This window comes from Synchiropus splendidus, chromosome 2, assembly GCF_027744825.2.
Source record: "Synchiropus splendidus isolate RoL2022-P1 chromosome 2, RoL_Sspl_1.0, whole genome shotgun sequence".
Classification (NCBI taxonomy): Eukaryota; Metazoa; Chordata; class Actinopteri; order Syngnathiformes; family Callionymidae; genus Synchiropus; species Synchiropus splendidus.
This window is the reverse complement of record NC_071335.1, coordinates 6,668,015-6,687,357: the sequence shown is the minus strand read 5'-3', so window position 1 is coordinate 6,687,357 and position 19,343 is coordinate 6,668,015.

The window sequence follows — 19,343 nt, the reverse complement described above, 5'->3', positions numbered from 1 at the left end:
GCAGAAAACGCGCTCACAGCCTGAGATAAGGTGGGTTCCGGAACGCCAAACATAAAAATGTTGATAACTTTGGAAAAACACTTCAGACAGCTTAGATTTGATGTGCAACTACTAGAAAGACCCTTTCTGCTATAGTGGGAGGTGAAAATTTTATGTTCTCAACCTTCCCGGCAAAGTTATGAAACAATGTGTAAAAGGCGTTTTCAGCCTGAGATAAGGTTGATTCCGGAACGCCAAACATAAAAATGTTAATAACTTCGGAAAAACACATCAGTCAGCTTAGATTTGATGTGCAACTACTCGAAAGACCCTTTCTGCTACAGTGGGAGGTGAAAATTTCATGTTCTGAAGCATCCCTGCAAAGTTATGCCACAATGCAGGAAACGCGTTTTCAGCCTGAGATAAGGTCGATTCCGGAAAGCCAAACATAAAAATATTGATAACTTTGGAAAAACACTTCAGACAGCTTAGATTTGATGTGCAACTACTAGAAAGACCCTTTCTGCTATAGTGGGAGTTGAAAATTTCATGTTCTGAAGCTTTCCTGCAAAGTTATGGCCCAATGCGTAAAACGCGTTTTCAGCCTGAGATAAGGTGGGTTCCGGAACGCCAAACATAAAAATGTTGATAACTTTCGAAAAACACTTCAGACAGCTTAGATTTGATGTGCAACTACTAGAAAGACCCTTTCTGCTATAGTGGGAGGTAAAAATTTCATGTTCTGAAGCTTCCCTGCAAAGTTATGGCAAAATATGTAAAACGCATTTTCAGCCTTAGATAAGGTTGTTTCTGGAACGCCAAACATAAGCTTCCCTACAAAGTTATGGCACAATGCAGAAAACGCGTTTTCAGCCTGAGATAAGGTGGGTTCCGGAACGCCAAACATAAAAATGTTGATAACTTTGGAAAAACACTTCAGACAGCTTAGATTTGATGTGCAACTACTAGAAAGACCCTTTCTGCTATAGTGGGATGTTAAAATTTCATCTTCTGAAGCTTCCCTGCAAAGTTATGGCAAAATATCTAAAACGCGTTTTCAGGCTGAGATAAGGTGGGTTCCGGAACGCCACACATAAAAATGTTGATAACTTTGGAAAAACACTTCAGACAGCTTAGATTTGATGTGCAACTACTAGAAAGACACTGTCTGCTATAGTGGGAGGTGAAAATTTCATGTTCTGAAGCTTCCCTGCAAAGTTATGGCACAATGCAGAAAACGCGTTTTCAGCCTGAGATAAGGTGGGTTCCAGAACGCCAAACATAAAAATGTTGATAACTTTGGAAAAACACTTCAGACACCTTAGATTTGATGTGCAACTGCTAGAAAGACCCTTTCTGCTATAGTGGGAGGTGAAAATGTCATGTTCTGAAGCTTCCCTGCAAAGTTATGGCACAATGCAGAAAACGCGTTTTCAGCCTGAGATAAGGTCGATTCCGGAATGCCAAACATAAAAATTTTGATAAATTTGGAAAAACACTTCAGACAGCTTAGATTTGATGTGCAACTACTAGAAAGACCCATTCTGCTATAGTGGGAGTTGAAAATTTCATGTTCTGAAACTTCCCTGCAAAGTTATGGCACATTGCAGAAAACGCATTTTCAGCCTGAGATAAGGTCGATTCAGGAACGCCAAACATAAAAATGTTGAAAACTTTCAAAAAACACTTCAGACAGCTAAGATTTGATGTGCAAGTACGAGAAAGACCCTTTCTGCTATAATGGGTGTTGAAAATTTCATGTTCTGAAGCTTTCCTGCAAAGTTATGGCACAATGCGTAAAACGCGTTTTCAGCCTGAGATAAGGTTGATTCCGGATCGCCAAACATAAGAATGTTGATAACTTTGGAAAAACACTTCAGACAGCTTAGATTTGATGTGCAACTACTAGAAAGACCCTATCTGCTATAGTGGGATGTCAAAATTTCATGTTCTGAAGCTTCCCTGCAAAGTTATGGCAAAATATGTAAAACGCATTTTCAGCCTGAGATAAGGTTGTTTCTGGAACGCCAAACATAAGCTTCCCTACAAAGTTATGGCACAATGCAGAAAACGCGTTTTCAGCCTGAGATAAGGTGGATTCCAGAACGCCAAACATAAAAATGTTGATAACTTTGGAAAAACACTTCAGACAGCTTTGATTTGATGTGCAACTCCTCGAAAGACCCTTTCTGCTATAGTGGGAGTTGAAAATTTCATGTTCTGAAGCTTTCCTGCAAAGTTATGGCACAATGCGTAAAACGCGTTTTCAGCCTCAGATAAGGTTGATTCCGGAACGCCAAACATAAGAATGTTGATAACTTTGGAAAAACACTTCAGACAGCTTAGATTTGTTGTGAAACTACTAGAAAGACCCTTTCTGCTATAGTGGGATGTAGAAATTTCATGTTCTGAAGCTTCCCTGCAAAGTTATGGCACAATGCAGAAAACGCGTTGTCAGCCTGAGATAAGGTGGGTTCCAGAACGCCAAACATAAAAATGTTGATAACTTTGGAAAAACAATTCAAACAGCTTCGATTTGATGTGCAACTACTAGAAAGACCCTTTCTGCTATCGTGGGTCGTGGAAATTTCATGTTCTGAAGCTTCCCTGCAAAGTTATGTCACAATGCAGAAAACGCGTTTTCAGCCTCACATAAGGTCAATTCCGGAACGCCAAACATAAAAATGTTAATAACTTCCGAAAAACACTTCAGACAGCTTAGATTTGATGTGCAAGTACTAGAAAGACCATTTCTGCTGTAGTGGGAGGTGAAAATTCGATGTTTTGAAGCTTCCCTGCAAAGTTATGCCACAATGCAGGAAACGCGTTTTCAGCCTGAGATAAGGTCGATTCCGGAACGCCAAACATAAAAATATTGATAATTTTGAAAAACTCTTTAGACAGCTTAGATTTGATGTGCAACTACTAGAAAGACCCTTTCTGATATAGTGGGTGGTGAATATTCGATGATATGAAGCTTCCCACCAAAGTTATGGCACAATGCGTAAAACGCGTTTTCAGCCTGAGATAAGGTCGATTCCGGAACGCCAAACATAAACATGTTCATAATTCTGGAAAAACACTTCAGACAGCTTAGATTTGATGTGCAACTACTAGAAAGACCATTTCTGCTATGATGGGAGGTGTAAATTTCATGTTATGAAACTTCCCTGCATAGTTATGGTACAATGCAGAAAACGTGTATTCAGCCTGAGATAAGGTCGATTCCGGAACGCCAAACATAAAAATGTTGATAACTTTGGAAAAACACGTCAAACAGCTTAGATTTGATGTGCAACTACTAGAAAGACCCTTTCTGCTATAGTGGGATGTGAAAATGTCATGTTCTGAAGCTTCCCTGCAAAGTTATGGCACAAGGCAGAAAAGTCATTTTCTGCCTGAGATAAGGTGGGTTCCGGAACGTCTTCACCTTCACCTTCTTCTGCCGCTTATCCGGGGTCGGGTCGCGGAGGCAGCATTCGGAGCAAGGAAGCCCAAACTTCCCGGTCCGCACAAACCTCCTCCCGCTCCTCCCGGGGGATCCCGAGGCGTTCCCAGGCCAGACCGGAGACATAATCTCTCCAGCGAGTCCTGGGTCTTCCCCGGGGTCTCCTCCCGGTAGGACATGCCCGGAACACCTCCCCAGGGAGGCGTCCAAGGGGCATCCGGATCAGATGCCCGAGCCACCTCAGCTGGTTCCTCTCGATGTGGAGGAGCAGCGGCTCCACCCCGAGCTCCTCCCGGATGACCGAACTCCTCACCCTATCTCTAAGGGTGCGCCCAGCCACCCTGCGGAGGAAACTCATCTCAGCCGCTTGTATCCGCGATCTCATCCTTTCGGTCACTACCCAAAGCTCGTGACCATAGGTGAGGGTGGGAACGTAGATCGATCGGTAAATCGAGAGCTTCGTCTTGTGACTCAGCTCTCTCTTCACCACGACGGTCCGATACAGCGACCGCATCACTGCTGCCGCTGCACCAACCCGTCTATCAATCTCACGCTCCCTTTTTCCCTCACTCGAGAACAAGACCCCGAGATACTTAAACTCCGCCACTTGAGGCAAGAACTCTCCACCAACCTGGAGAGAGCAAACCACCGTGTTCCGGTCGAGAACCATGGCCTCAGACTTGGAGGTGCTGATCCTCATCCCGGCCGCTTCACACTCGGCTGCAAACCGACCCAGGGCATGCTGAAGGTCCCGGTCCGATGAGGCCAGCAGAACAACATCGTCCGCAAATAGCAGAGATGAAATTCTGTGGTTCCCGAACCGGATCCCCTCCGACCCCTGGCTACGCCTAGAAATTCTGTCCATAAAAGTGATGAACAGAACCGGTGACAAAGGGCAGCCCTGGCGGAGACCAACATGCACCGGGAACAGGTCTGATTTCCTGCCGGCAATGCGAACCATGCTCCTGCTCCGGTCATACAAGGAGCGGACAGCCCCTAGCAGAGGGTCCCGCACCCCATATTCCCGGAGCACCCCCCACAGGACATCGCGAGGGACACGGTCGAACGCCTTCTCCAAATCCACAAAGCACATGTGGACTGGTTGGGCGAACTCCCATGAACCCTCGAGCACCCGGTGGAGGGTATAGAGCTGGTCCAGTGTTCCACGACCGGGACGAAAACCACACTGTTCCTCCTGGATCTGAGGTTCGACTATTGGCCGAAGTCTCCTCTCTAGTACCCTGGAATAGACCTGTCCAGGGAGGCTGAGGAGTGTGATCCCCCTATAGTTGGAACACACCCTCCGGTCCCCCTTCTTAAACAGGGGGACCACCACCCCGGTCTGCCAATCCAGAGGCACTGTCCTCGACTGCCACGCGATGTTGCAGAGACGTGTCAGCCACGACAGCCCTACAACATCCAGGGATTTCAGATACTCCGGACGGATCTCATCCACTCCCGGGGCCCTACCACCGAGGAGCTTACGAACAACCTCGGTGACTTCGGCCCGGGTGATGGGAGAGCCATCCGAGTCCTCAGTCCCCGCTTCCTGAGTGGAAGACGTGACGACGGGATTGAGGAGACCCTCGAAGTATTCTTTCCACCGCCCGACAACATCACCAGTCGAGGTCAGCAGTCTCCCACCCTCACTGTAAACAGCACTGGTGAGGCACTGCTTCCCCCTTCTGAGGCGACGGACGGTTTGCCAGAATTTCTTCGAGGCCGACCAATAGTCCTCCTCCATGGCCTCTCCGAACTCCTCCCAGACCCGAGTTTTTGCCTCCAAGACTGCACGGGAAGCGGCACGCCTGGCCTGCCGGTACACGTCAGCTGCCTCAGGAGTCCCACAGGCCATCAAGACCCGATAGGACTCCTTCTTCAGCCTGACGGCATCCCTTACTTTCGGTGTCCACCACCGGGTTCGGGGATTGCCGCCGCGACAGGCACCGGAGACCTTGCGACCACAACTGCGTGCAGCCGCAGTGCGGTTCCGGAACGCCAAACAAAAAAATGTTGATAACTTTCGAAAAACACTTCAGGCAGCTTAGATTTGATGTGCAACTACTAGAAAGACCCTTTCTGCTATAGTGGGAGGTGTAAATTTCATGTTCTGAAACTTCCCTGCAATGTGATGGCACAATGCAGGAAACGCGTTTTCAGCCTGAAATAAGGTGGGTTTCAGAACGCCAAGCATAAAAATATTGATAACTTTGGAAAAACACTTCAGACAGCTTAGATTTGATTTGCAACTACTAGAAAGACCCTTTCTGCTATAGTGGGAGGTGAAAATTTCTTATTCTGCAGATTTCCTGCAAAGTGATGGCATAATGCAGAAAACGCGTTTTCAGCCTGAGATAAGGTTGATTCCGGAAAGCCTAAAATAAAAATGTTGATTACTTTGGAAAAACACTTCAAACAGCTTAGATTTGATGTGCAACTACTAGAAAGACCCTTTCTGCTATAGTGGGATGTAGAAATTTCATGTTCTGAAGCTTTCCTGCAAAGTTATGGCACAATGCAGAAAACGAGTTTTCAGCATCACATAAGGTCGATTCCGGAATGCCAAACATAAAAATGTTTATAACTTTGGAAAAACACTTCAGACAGCTTATATTTGATGTGCAACTACTAGAAAGACCGTTTCTGCTATAGTGGGAGGTGAAAATTCGATGTTCTGAAGCTTCCCTGCAAAGTTATGGCACCATGCGTAAAACGCGTTTTCAACCTGAGATAAGGTCGATTCCGGAACGCCAAAGATAAAAATGTTCATAATTCTGGAAAAACACTTCAGACAGCTTAGATTTTATGTGCAAGAATGAGAAAGACCCTTTCTGCTATAATGGGAATTGAAAATTCGATGTTCTGAAGCTTCCCTGCAAAGTTATGGCACAATGCGTAAAACGCGTTTTCAGCCTAAGATAAGGTTGATTCCGGAAAACCAAACATAAAAGTGTTGATAACTTTGGAAAAACAATTCAAACAGCTTCGATTTGATGTGCAACTACTAGAAAGACCCTTTCTGCTATCGTGGGAGGTTAAAATTTCATGTTCTGAAGCTTCCCTGCAAAGGTATGTCACAATGCAGAAAACGCGTTTTCAGCCTCACATATGGTCAATTCCGGAACGCCAAACATAAAAATGTTGATAACTTCGGAAAAACACTTCAGACAGCTTAGATTTGATGTGCAACTACTAGAATGACCTTTTCTGCTATAGTGGGAGGTTAAAACTTCATGTTCTCAAGCTTCCCTGCAAAGTTATGGCACAATGCAGAAAACGCATTTTCAGCCGGACATAAGGTCGATTCCGAAACGCCAAACATAAAAATGTTAATAACTTTGGGAAAACACTTCAAACAGCTTAGATTTGATGTGCAACTACAAGAAAGACCCTTTCTGCTATTGTGGTAGGTGAAAATTTCATGTTCTGAAGCTTCCTGGAAAGTTATGGCACAATGCAGAAAACGCGTTTTCAGCCTGAGATAAGGTGGGTTCCGGAACGCCAAACATAAAAATGTTGATAATTTGGAAAAAACATTTCAGACAACTTAGATTTGATGTGCAACTACTAGAAAGACCCTTTCTGCTATAGTGGCAGCTGAAAATTTCATGTTCTGAAGCTTCCCTGCAAAGTTATGGCACAATGCAGAAAACGCCTTTTCAGCCTGAAAAAAGGTGGGTTCCGGAACGCCAAACATAAAAATGTTGATAACTTTGGGAAACCACTTCAGACAGCTTAGATTTGATGTGCAACTACAAGAAAGACCCTTTCTGCTATTGTGGTAGGTTAAAATTTCATGTTCTAAAGATTCCCAGCAAAGTTATGGCACAAAAGCAGAAAGTGCGTTTTCAGTCTGAGATAAGGTGGGGCCCGGAAAGCCAAACATAAAAATGTTGATAACTTTGGAAAAAACATTTCAGACAGCTTAGATTTGATGTGCAACTACTAGAAAGACCCTTTCTGCTATAGTGGGAGGTGAAAATTTCATGTTCTGAAGCTTCCTGGAAAGTTATGGCACAATGCAGAAAACGCGTTTTCAGCCTGAGATAAGGTGGGTTCCGGAACGCCAAACATAAAAATGTTGATAACTTTGGGAAAAACATTTCAGACAGCTTAGATTTGATGTGCAACTACTAGAAAGACCCTTTCTGCTATAGTGGGAGGTGAAAATTTCATGTTCTGAAGCTTCCTGCAAAGTTATGGCACAATGCAGAAAACGCGTTTTCAGCCTTGATAAGGTGGGTTCCGGAACGCCAAACATAAAAATGTTGATAACTTTGGAAAAAACATTTCAGACAGCTTAGATTTGATGTGCAACTACTAGAAAGACCCTTTCTGCTATAGTGGGAGGTGAAAATTTCAAGTTCTGAAGCTTCCTGCAAAGTTATGGCACAATGCAGAAAACGCGTTTTCAGCCTGAGATAAGGTGGGTTCCGGAACGCCAAACATAAAAATGTTGATAACTTTCGAAAAACACTTCAGACAGATTAGATTTGATGTGCAACTATTAGAAAGACCCTGTTTGTTATAATGGGAGTTGAAAATTTCATGTTCTGATGCTTCCCTGCAAAGTTAAGGAACAATGCAGAAAACGCGTTTTCAGCCTGAGATAAGGTGGGTTCCGGAACACCAAACTTAAAAATGTTGATAACTTTGGAAAAACACTTCAGACAGCTTAGATCTGATGTGCAACTAATAGAAAGACCCTTTCTGCTACAGTGGGAGGTTAAAATTTCATGTTCTGAAGCTTCCCTGCAAAGTTATGGCACAATGCAGAAAACGCCTTTTCAGCCTGAAAAAAGGTGGGTTCCGGAACGCCAAACATAAAAATGTTGATCACTTTGGGAAACCACTTCAGACAGCTTAGATTTGATGTGCAACTACAAGAAAGACCCTTTATGCTATTGTGGGAGGTTAAAATTTCATGTTCTAAATATTCCCAGCAAAGTTATGGCACAAAGCAGAAAACGCTTTTTCAGCCAGAGATGAGGTGGGTTCCGGAACGCCAAACATAAAAATGTTGATAACTTTGGAAAAACACTTCAGATAGCTTAGATTTGAGGTGCAACTACAAGAAAGACCCTTTATGCTATTGTGGGAGGTTAAAATTTCATGTTCTAAAGATTCCCAGCAAAGTTATGGCTCAATGCAGAAAACACGTTTTCAGCCTGAGATAAGGTGGTTTCCGGAACGCCAAACATAAAAATGTTGATAACTTTGGAAAAACACTTCAGACAGCTTATATTTCATTTGCAACTACGAGAAAGACCCTTTCTGCTATAGTGGGAGGTGAAAATTTCATGTTCTGAAGCTTCCCTGCAAAGTTATGGCACAATGCAGAAAACGAGTTTTCAGCCTGAGATAAGGTGGGTTCCGGAACGCCAAACATAAAAATGTTGATAACTTTCGAAAAACACTTCAGACAGATTAGATTTGATGAGCAACTATTAGAAAGACCCTGTTTGTCATAGTGGGAGTTGAAAATTTCATGTTCTGATTCTTCCCTGCAAAGTTAAGGAACAATGCAGAAAACGCGTTTTCAGCCTGAGATAAGGTGGGTTCCTGAACGCCAAACATAAAAATGTTGATAACTTTAGGAAACCACTTCAGACAGCTTAGATTTGATGTGCAACTACAAGAAAGACCCTTTCTGCTATTGTGGGAGGTTAAAATTTCATGTTCTAAAGATTCCCAGCAAAGTTATGGCACAAAGCAGAAAATGCGGTTTCAGCCAGAGATAAGTTGGGTTCCGGAACGCCAAACATAAAAATGTTGATAACTTTGGAAAAAACATTTCAGACAGCTTAGATTTGATGTGCAACTACTCGAAAGACCCTTTCTGCTGAAGTGGGAGGTGAAAATTTCATGTTCTGAAGCTTCCTGCAAAGTTATGGCACAATGCAAAAAACGCGTTTTCAGCCTGAGATAAGGTGGGTTCCGGAACGCCAAACATAAAAATGTTGATAACTTTGGAAAAAACATTTCAGACAGCTTAGATTTGATGTGCAACTACTAGAAAGACCCTTTCTGCTATAGTGGGAAGTGAAAATTTCATGTTCTGAAGTTTCCCTGCAAAGTTATGGGACAATGCAGAAAACGCGTTTTCAGCCTGAGATAAGGTGGGTTCCGGAACGCCAAACATAAAAATGTTGATAACTTTGGAAAAAACATTTCAGAAAGCTTAGATTTGATGTACAACTACTAGAAAGACCTTTTCATCTATAGTGGGAGATGAAAATTTCATGTTGTGAAGCTTCCTGCAAAGTTATGGCAAAATGCAGAAAACGGGTTTTCAGCCTGAGATAAGGTGGGTTCCGGAACGCCAAACGTAAAAACGTTGATAACTTTGGAAAAACACTCCAGACAGCTTAGATTTGATGTGCAACTACAAGAAAGACCCTTTATGCTATTGTGGGAGGTTAAAATTTCATGTTCTAAAGATTCCCAGCAAAGTTATGGCACAAAGCAGAAAACGCTTTTTCAGCCAGAGATGAGGCGGGTTCCGGAACGCCAAACATAAAAATGTTGATAACTTTGGAAAAACACTTTAGATAGCTTAGATTTGATGTGTGACTACTAGAAAGCCCCTTTCTGCTATAGTGGGAGGTGAAACTTTCATGTTCTGAAGCTTTCCTTCAAAGTTATGGCACAATGCAGAAAACGCGTTTTCAGCCTGAGACAAGGTGGGTTCCGGAACGTCAAACATAAAAATGTTGATAACTTTGGAAAAACACTTTAGACAGCTTATATTTCATGTGCAACTACGAGAAAGACCCTTTCTGCTACAGTGGGAGGTGAAAATTTCATGTTCTGAAGCTTCCCTGCAAAGTTATGGCACAATGCAGAAAACGCGTTTTCAGCCTGAGATAAGGTGGGTTCCGGAACGCCAAACATAAAAATGTAGATAATTTTCGAAAAACACTTCAGACAGCTTAGATTTGATGTGCAACTACTAGAAAGACCCTTTCTGCTAGAGTGGGAGGTCAAAATTTCATGTTCTGAAGCTTCCCTGGAAAGTGATGGGACAATGCCTGAAACGCGCTTTCAGCCTGAGATAAGGTCGATTCCGGAACGCCAAACATAAAAATATTGATAACTTTGGAAAAACACTTCAGACAGCTTAGATTTGATGTGTAACTACTAAAAAGACTCTTTCTGCTATAGTGGGAGGTGAAACTTTCATGTTCTGAAGCTTTCCGTCAAAGTTATGGCACAATGCATAAAACGCGTTTTCAACCTGAGACAAGGTGGGTTCCGGAACTCCAAACAGAAAAATGTTGATAACTTTCGAAAAACACTTCAGACAGATTAGATTTGATGTGCAACTATTAGAAAGACCCTGTTTGTCATAGTGGGAGCTGAAAATTTCATGTTCTGATGCTTCCCTGCAAAGTTAAGGAACAATGCAGAAAACGCGTTTTCAGCCTGCGATAAGGTGGGTTCCGGAACGCCAAACTTAAAAATGTTGATAACTTTGGAAAAACACTTCAGACAGCTTAGATTTGATGTGCAACTACTAGAAAGACCCTTTCTGCTACAGTGGGAGGTTAAAATTTCATGTTCTGAAGCTTCCCTGCAAAGTTCTGGCACAATGCAGAAAACGCCTTTTCAGCCCGAGATAATGTGGGTTCCTGAGCGGCAAACGTAAAAATGTTGATAACTTTAGAAAAACATATCAGAAAGCTTAGATTTAATGTGCAACGACTAGAAAGACCCTTTCTGCTATAGTGGGAGGTGAAAATTTCATATTCTGAAGCTTCCCTGCAAAGTTAAGGAACAATGCAGAAACGGCGTTTTCTGCCTGAGATAAGGTGGGTTCAAACGCCAAACATAAAAATGTTTATAACTTTGGAAAAACACTTCAGACAGCTTAGATTTGATGTGCAACTACTAGAAAGACCCTTTCTGCTACAGTGGGAGGTTAAAATTTCAAGTTCTGAAGCTTCCCTGCAAAGTTATGGCACAATGCAGAAAACGCTTTTTCAGCCTGAGATAAGGAGGGTTCCGGAACGCCAAACATAAAAATGTTGATAACTTTGGAAAAAACATTTCAGACAGCTTAGATTTGATGTGCAACTACGAGAAAGACCCTTTCTGCTATAGTGGGAGGTGAAAATTTCATGTTCTGAAGCTTCCCTGCAAATTTATGGCACAAAGCAGAAAATGCGTTTTCAGCCAGAGATAAGGTGGGTTCCGGAACGCCAAACATAAAAATGTTGATAACTTTGGAAAACCACTTCAGACAGCTTAGATTTGATGTGCAACTACTACAAAGACCCTTTATGCTATTGTGGGAGGTTAAAATTTCATGTTCTAAAGATTCCCAGCAAAGTTATGCCACAAAGCAGAAATTGCGTTTTCAGCCAGAGATAAGGTGGGTTCCGGAACGCCAAACGTAAAAATGTTGATAACTTTCGAATAACACTTCAGACAGCTTATATTTGATGTGTAACTACTAGAAAGACCCTTTCTGCTATAGTGGGAGGTGAAACTTTCATGTTCTGAAGCTTTCCTTCAAAGTTTTGGCACAATGCAGAAAACGCTTTTTCAGCCTGAGACAAGGTGGGTTGCGGAACGCCAAACATAAAAATGTTGATAATTTTCGAAAAACACTTCAGACAGCTTAGATTTGATGTGCAACTACTACAAAGACCCTGTCTGTTGTAGTGGGAGGTGAAAATTTCATGTTCTGAAGCTTCCCTGCAAAGTTATGGCACAATGCAGAAACCGCGTTTTCAGCCTGAGATAAGGTGGGTTCCGGAACGCCAAGTATAAAAATGTTTATAACTTTGGAAAAACGCTTCAGACAGCTTAGATTTGATGTGCAACTACTAGAAAGACCCTTTCTGCTAGTGTGGGAGGTTAAAATTTCATGTTCTGAAGCTTCCCTGCAAAGTTATGGCACAATGCAGAAAACACATTTTCAGCCTGAGATAAGGTGGGTTCCGGAACGCCAAACATAAAAATGTTGATAATTTGGAAAAAACATTTCAGACAACTTAGATTTGATGTGCAACTACTAAAAAAACCCTTTCTGTTATAGTGGGAGGTGAAAATTTCATTTTCTGGAACTTCCCTGCAAAGTTATGGCACAATGCGTAAAACGCGTCTTCAGCCTGAGATAAGGTCAATTCCGGAATGCCAAACATGAAAATGTTGATAACTTTGGAAAAACTCATCAGAAAGCTTAGATTTGCAACTACTAGAAAGACACTTTCTGCAATAGTGGGACGTTAAAATTTCATGTTCTGAAGCTTCCTTGCAAAGTTATGGCACAATGCAGAAAACGCGTTTTCAGCCTGAGATAAGGTGGGTTCCGGAACGCCAAACATAAAAATGTTGATAACTTTGGAAAAACACTTCAGACAGCTTAGATTTGATGTGCAACTACTAGAAAGACCCTTTCTGCTATAGTGGGAGGTGAAAATTTCATTTTCTGGAACTTCCCTGCAAAGTTATGGCACAATGCGTAAAACGCGTCTTCAGCCTGAGATAAGGTCAATTCCGGAACGCCAAACATAAAAATGTTGATAACTTTCTAAAAAAACTTCATACAGCTTAGATTCGATGTGCAACTACTCGAGAGACCCTTTCTGCCATAGTGGGAGGTGAACATTTCATGTTCCGAAGCTTCCCTGCAAAGTAATGCCACAATGCAGAAAACGCGTTTTCAGCCTGTGATAAGGTGGGTTCCGGAACGCCAAACATAAAAATGTTGATAATTTTCGAAAAACACTTCAGACAGCTTAGATTTGATGTGCAACTACTAGAAAGACCCTTTCTGCTAGAGTGGGAGGTCAAAATTTCATGTTCTGAAGCTTCCCTGGAAAGTGATGGGACAATGCGTGAAACGCTTTTTCAGCCTGAGATAAGGAGGGTTCCGGAACGCCAAACATAATAATGTTGATAACTTTGGAAAAAACATTTCAGACAGCTTAGATTTGATGTGCAACTACGAGAAAGACCCTTTCTGCTATAGTGGGAGGTGAAAATTTCATGTTCTGAAGCTTCCCTGCAAATTTATGGCACAAAGCAGAAAATGCGTTTTCAGCCAGAGATAAGGTGGGTTCCGGAACGCCAAACATAAAAATGTTGATAACTTTGGAAAACCACTTCAGACAGCTTAGATTTGATGTGCAACTACTACAAAGACCCTTTGTGCTATTGTGGGAGGTTAAAATTTCATGTTCTAAAGATTCCCAGCAAAGTTATGCCACAAAGCAGAAAATGCGTTTTCAGCCAGAGATAAGGTGGGTTCCGGAACGCCAAACGTAAAAATGTTGATAACTTTCGAATAACACTTCAGACAGCTTATATTTGATGTGTAACTACTAGAAAGACCCTTTCTGCTATAGTGGGAGGTGAAACTTTCATGTTCTGAAGCTTTCCTTCAAAGTTTTGGCACAATGCAGAAAACGCTTTTTCAGCCTGAGACAAGGTGGGTTGCGGAACGCCAAACATAAAAATGTTGATAATTTTCGAAAAACACTTCAGACAGCTTAGATTTGATGTGCAACTACTACAAAGACCCTGTCTGTTGTAGTGGGAGTTGAAAATTTCATGTTCTGAAGCTTCCCTGCAAAGTTATGGCACAATGCAGAAACCGCGTTTTCAGCCTGAGATAAGGTGGGTTCCGGAACGCCAAGCATAAAAATTTTTATAACTTTGGAAAAACGCTTCAGACAGCTTAGATTTGATGTGCAACTACTAGAAAGACCCTTTCTGCTAGTGTGGGAGGTTAAAATTTCATGTTCTGAAGCTTCCCTGCAAAGTTATGGCACAATGCAGAAAACACGTTTTCAGCCTGAGATAAGGTGGGTTCCGGAACGCCAAACATAAAAGTGTTGATAATTTGGAAAAAACATTTCAGACAACTTAGATTTGATGTGCAACTACTAGAAAGACCCTTTCTGCTATAGTGGGAGGTGAAAATTTCATGTTCTGAAGCTTCCCTGCAAAGTTATGGCACAATGCAGAAAACGCCTTTTCAGCCTGAAAAAAGGTGGGTTCCGGAACGCCAAACATAAAAATGTTGATAACTTTGGGAAACCACTTCAGACAGCTTAGATTTGATGTGCAACTACTAGAAAGACCCTTTATGCTATTGTGGTAGGTTAAAATTTCATGTTCTAAAGATTCCCAGCAAAGTTATGGCACAAAGCAGAAAATGCGTTTTCAGTCTGAGATAAGGTGGGGCCCGGAAAGCCAAACATGAAAATGTTGATAACTTTGGAAAAAACATTTCAGACAGCTTAGATTTGATGTGCAACTACTAGAAAGACCCTTTCTGCTATAGTGGGAGGTGAAAATTTCATGTTCTGAAGCTTCCTGGAAAGTTATGGCACAATGCAGAAAACGCGTTTTCAGCCAGAGATAAGGTGGGTTCCGGAACGCCAAACATAAAAATGTTGATAACTTTGGAAAAAACATTTCAGACAGCTTAGATTTGATGTGCAACTACTAAAAAAACCCTTTCTGTTATAGTGGGAGGTGAAAATTTCATTTTCTGGAACTTCCCTGCAAAGTTATGGCACAATGCGTAAAACGCGTCTTCAGCCTGAGATAAGGTCAATTCCGGAATGCCAAACATGAAAATGTTGATAACTTTGGAAAAACTCATCAGAAAGCTTAGATTTGCAACTACTAGAAAGACACTTTCTGCAATAGTGGGACGTTAAAATTTCATGTTCTGAAGCTTCCTTGCAAAGTTATGGCACAATGCAGAAAACGCGTTTTCAGCCTGAGATAAGGTGGGTTCCGGAACGCCAAACATAAAAATGTTGATAACTTTAGAAAAACACTTCAGACAGCTTAGATTTGATGTGCAACTACTAGAAAGACCCTTTCTGCTATAGTGGGAGGTGAAAATTTCATTTTCTGGAACTTCCCTGCAAAGTTATGGCACAATGCGTAAAACGCGTCTTCAGCCTGAGATAAGGTCAATTCCGGAACGCCAAACATAAAAATGTTGATAACTTTCTAAAAAAACTTCATACAGCTTAGATTCGATGTGCAACTACTAGAGAGACCCTTTCTGCCATAGTGGGAGGTGAACATTTCATGTTCCGAAGCTTCCCTGCAAAGTAATGCCACAATGCAGAAAACGCGTTTTCAGCCTGTGATAAGGTGGGTTCCGGAACGCCAAACATAAAAATGTTGATAATTTTCGAAAAACACTTCAGACAGCTTAGATTTGATGTGCAACTACTAGAAAGACCCTTTCTGCTAGAGTGGGAGGTCAAAATTTCATGTTCTGAAGCTTCCCTGGAAAGTGATGGGACAATGCGTGAAACGCGCTTTCAGCCTGAGATAAGGTCGATTCCGGAACGCCAAACATAAAAATATTGATAACTTTGGAAAAACACTTCAGACAGCTTAGATTTGATGTGTAACTACTAAAAAGACTCTTTCTGCTATAGTGGGAGGTGAAACTTTCATGTTCTGAAGCTTTCCGTCAAAGTTATGGCACAATGCATAAAACGCGTTTTCAACCTGAGACAAGGTGGGTTCCGGAACGCCAAAAAGAAAAATGTTGATAACTTTCGAAAAACACTTCAGACAGATTAGATTTGATGTGCAACTATTAGAAAGACCCTGTTTGTCATAGTGGGAGCTGAAAATTTCATGTTCTGATGCTTCCCTGCAAAGTTAAGGAACAATGCAGAAAACGCGTTTTCAGCCTGCGATAAGGTGGGTTCCGGAACGCCAAACTTAAAAATGTTGATAACTTTGGAAAAACACTTCAGACAGCTTAGATTTGATGTGCAACTACTAGAAAGACCCTTTCTGCTACAGTGGGAGGTTAAAATTTCATGTTCTGAAGCTTCCCTGCAAAGTTATGGCACAATGCAGAAAAGCGTTTTCAGTCCGAGATAATGTGGGTTCCAGAGCGGCAAACGTAAAAATGTTGATAACTTTGGAAAAACATATCAGAAAGCTTAGATTTAATGTGCAACGACTAGAAAGACCCTTTCTGCTATAGTGGGAGGTGAAAATTTCATGTTCTGAAGCTTCTCTGCAAAGTTAAGGAACAATGCAGAAACCGCGTTTTCTGCCTGAGATAAGGTGGGTTCCAGAACGCCAAACATAAAAATGTTTATAACTTTGGAAAAACACTTCAGACAGCTTAGATTTGATGTGCAACTACTAGAAAGACCCTTTCTGCTACAGTGGGAGGTTAAAATTTCATGTTCTGAAGCTTCCCTGCAAAGTTATGGCACAATGCAGAAAACGCTTTTTCAGCCTGAGATAAGGAGGGTTCCGGAACGCCAAACATAAAAATGTTGATAACTTTGGAAAAAACATTTCAGACAGCTTAGATTTGATGTGCAACTACGAGAAAGACCCTTTCTGCTATAGTGAGAGGTGAAAATTTCATGTTCTGAAGCTTCCTGCAAATTTATGGCACAAAGCAGAAAATGCGTTTTCAGCCAGAGATAAGGTGGGTTCCGGAACGCCAAACATAAAAATGTTGATAACTTTGGAAAACCACTTCAGACAGCTTAGATTTGATGTGCAACTACATTAAAGACCCTTTATGCTATTGTGGGAGGTTAAAATTTCATGTTCTAAAGATTCCCAGCAAAGTTATGCCACAAAGCAGAAAATGCGTTTTCAGCCAGAGATAAGGTGGGTTCCGGAACGCCAAACATAAAAATGTTGATAACTTTCGAATAACACTTTCAGACAGCTTATATTTGATGTGTAACTACTAGAAAGACCCTTTCTGCTATAGTGGGAGGTGAAACTTTCATGTTCTGAAGCTTTCCTTCAAAGTTATGGCACAATGCAGAAAACGCTTTTTCAGCCTGAGACAAGGTGGGTTGCGGAACGCCAAACATAAAAATGTTGATAATTTTCGAAAAACACTTCAGACAGCTTAGATTTGATGTGCAACTACTACAAAGACCCTTTCTGCTATAGTGGGAGGTGAAAATTTCATGTTCTGAAGCTTCCTGCAAAGTTATGGCACAATGCAGAAAACGCGTTTTCAGCCTGAGATAAGGTGGGTTCCGGAACGCCAAACATAAAAATGTTGATAACTTTCGAAAAACACTTCAGACAGCTTATATTTCATGTGCAACTACGAGAAATACCCTTTCTGCTATAGTGGGAGGTGAAAATTTCATGTTCTGAAGCTTCCCTGCAAAGTTATGGCACAATGCAGAAAAGGCGTTTTCAGCCTGAGATAAGGTGGGTTCCGGAACGCCAAACATAAAATTGTTGATAACTTTCGAAAAACACTTCAGACAGATTAGATTTGATGTGCAACTATTAGAAAGACCCTGTTTGTCATAGTGGGAGTTGAAAATTTCATGTTCTGATGCTTCCCTGCAAAGTTAAGGAACAATGCAGAAAACGCGTTTTCAGCCTGAGATAAGGTGGGTTCCGGAACACCAAACTTAAAAATGTTGACAACTTTGGAAAAACACTTCAGACAGCTTAGATCTGATGTGCAACTAATAGAAAGACCCTTTCTGCTACAGTGGGAGGTTAAAATTTCATGTTCTGAAGATTCCCAGCAAAGTTATCGCACAATGCAGAAAACGCGTTTTCAGCCAGAGGTAATGTGGGTTCCGGAGCGCCAAACGTAAAAATGTTGATAACTTTGGAAAAACACTTAAGACAGCTTAGATTTGATGTGCAACTACAAGAAAGACCCTTTATGCTATTGTGGGAGGTTAAAATTTCATGTTCTAAATATTCCCAGCAAAGTTATGGCACAAAGCAGAAAACGCTTTTTCAGCCAGAGATGAGGTGGGTTCCGGAACGCCAAACATAAAAATGTTGATAACTTTGGAAAAACACTTCAGATAGCTTAGATTTGATGTGCAACTACAAGAAAGACCCTTTATGCTATTGTGGGAGGTTAAAATTTCATGTTCTAAAGATTCCCAGCAAAGTTATGGCTCAATGCAGAAAACACGTTTTCAGCCTGAGATAAGGTGGGTTCCGGAACACCAAACATAAAAATGTTGATAACTTTGGAAAAACACTTCAGACAGCTTATATTTCATGTGCAACTACGAGAAAGACCTTTTCATCTATAGTGGGAGGTGAAAATTTCATGTTGTGAAGCTTCCTGCAAAGTTATGGCAAAATGCAGAAAACGCGTTTTCAGCCTGAGATAAGGTGGGTTCCGGAACGCCAAACGTGAAAACGTTGATAACTTTGGAAAAACACTCCAGACTGCTTAGATTTGATGTGCAACTGCAAGAAAGACCCTTTATGCTATTGTGGGAGGTTAAAATTTCATGTTCTAAAGATTCCCAGCAAAGTTATGGGACAAAGCAGAAAACGCTTTTTCAGCCAGAGATGAGGCGGGTTCCGGAACGCCAAACATAAAAATGTTGATAACTTTGGAAAAACACTTTAGATAGCTTAGATTTGATGTGTAACTACTAGAAAGACCCTTTCTGCTATAGTGGGAGGTGAAACTTTCATGTTCTGAAGCTTTCCTTCAAAGTTATGGCACAATGCAGAAAACGCGTTTTCAGCCTGAGACAAGGTGGGTTCCGGAACTTCGAACATAAAAATGTTGATAACTTTGGAAAAACACTTCAGACAGCTTAGATTTGATGTGCAACTACGAGAAAGACCCATTCTGCTACAGGTGGAGGTTAAAATTTCATGTTCTGAAGCTTTCCTTCAAAGTTATGGCACAATGCAGAAAACGCCTTTTCAGCATGAGACAAGGTCAATTACGGAACGCCAAACATAAAAATATGATAACTTTGAAAAAACACTTCAGACAGCTTAGATTTGATGTGCAACTACTAGAAAGACCCTTTCTGCTATAGTGGGAGGTGAAAATTTCATGTTCTGGAGTTTCCCTGCAAAGTTATGGCACAATGCAGAAAACGCGTTTTCAGCCTGAGATAAGGTTGATTCCGGAACGCCAAACATAAAAATGTTG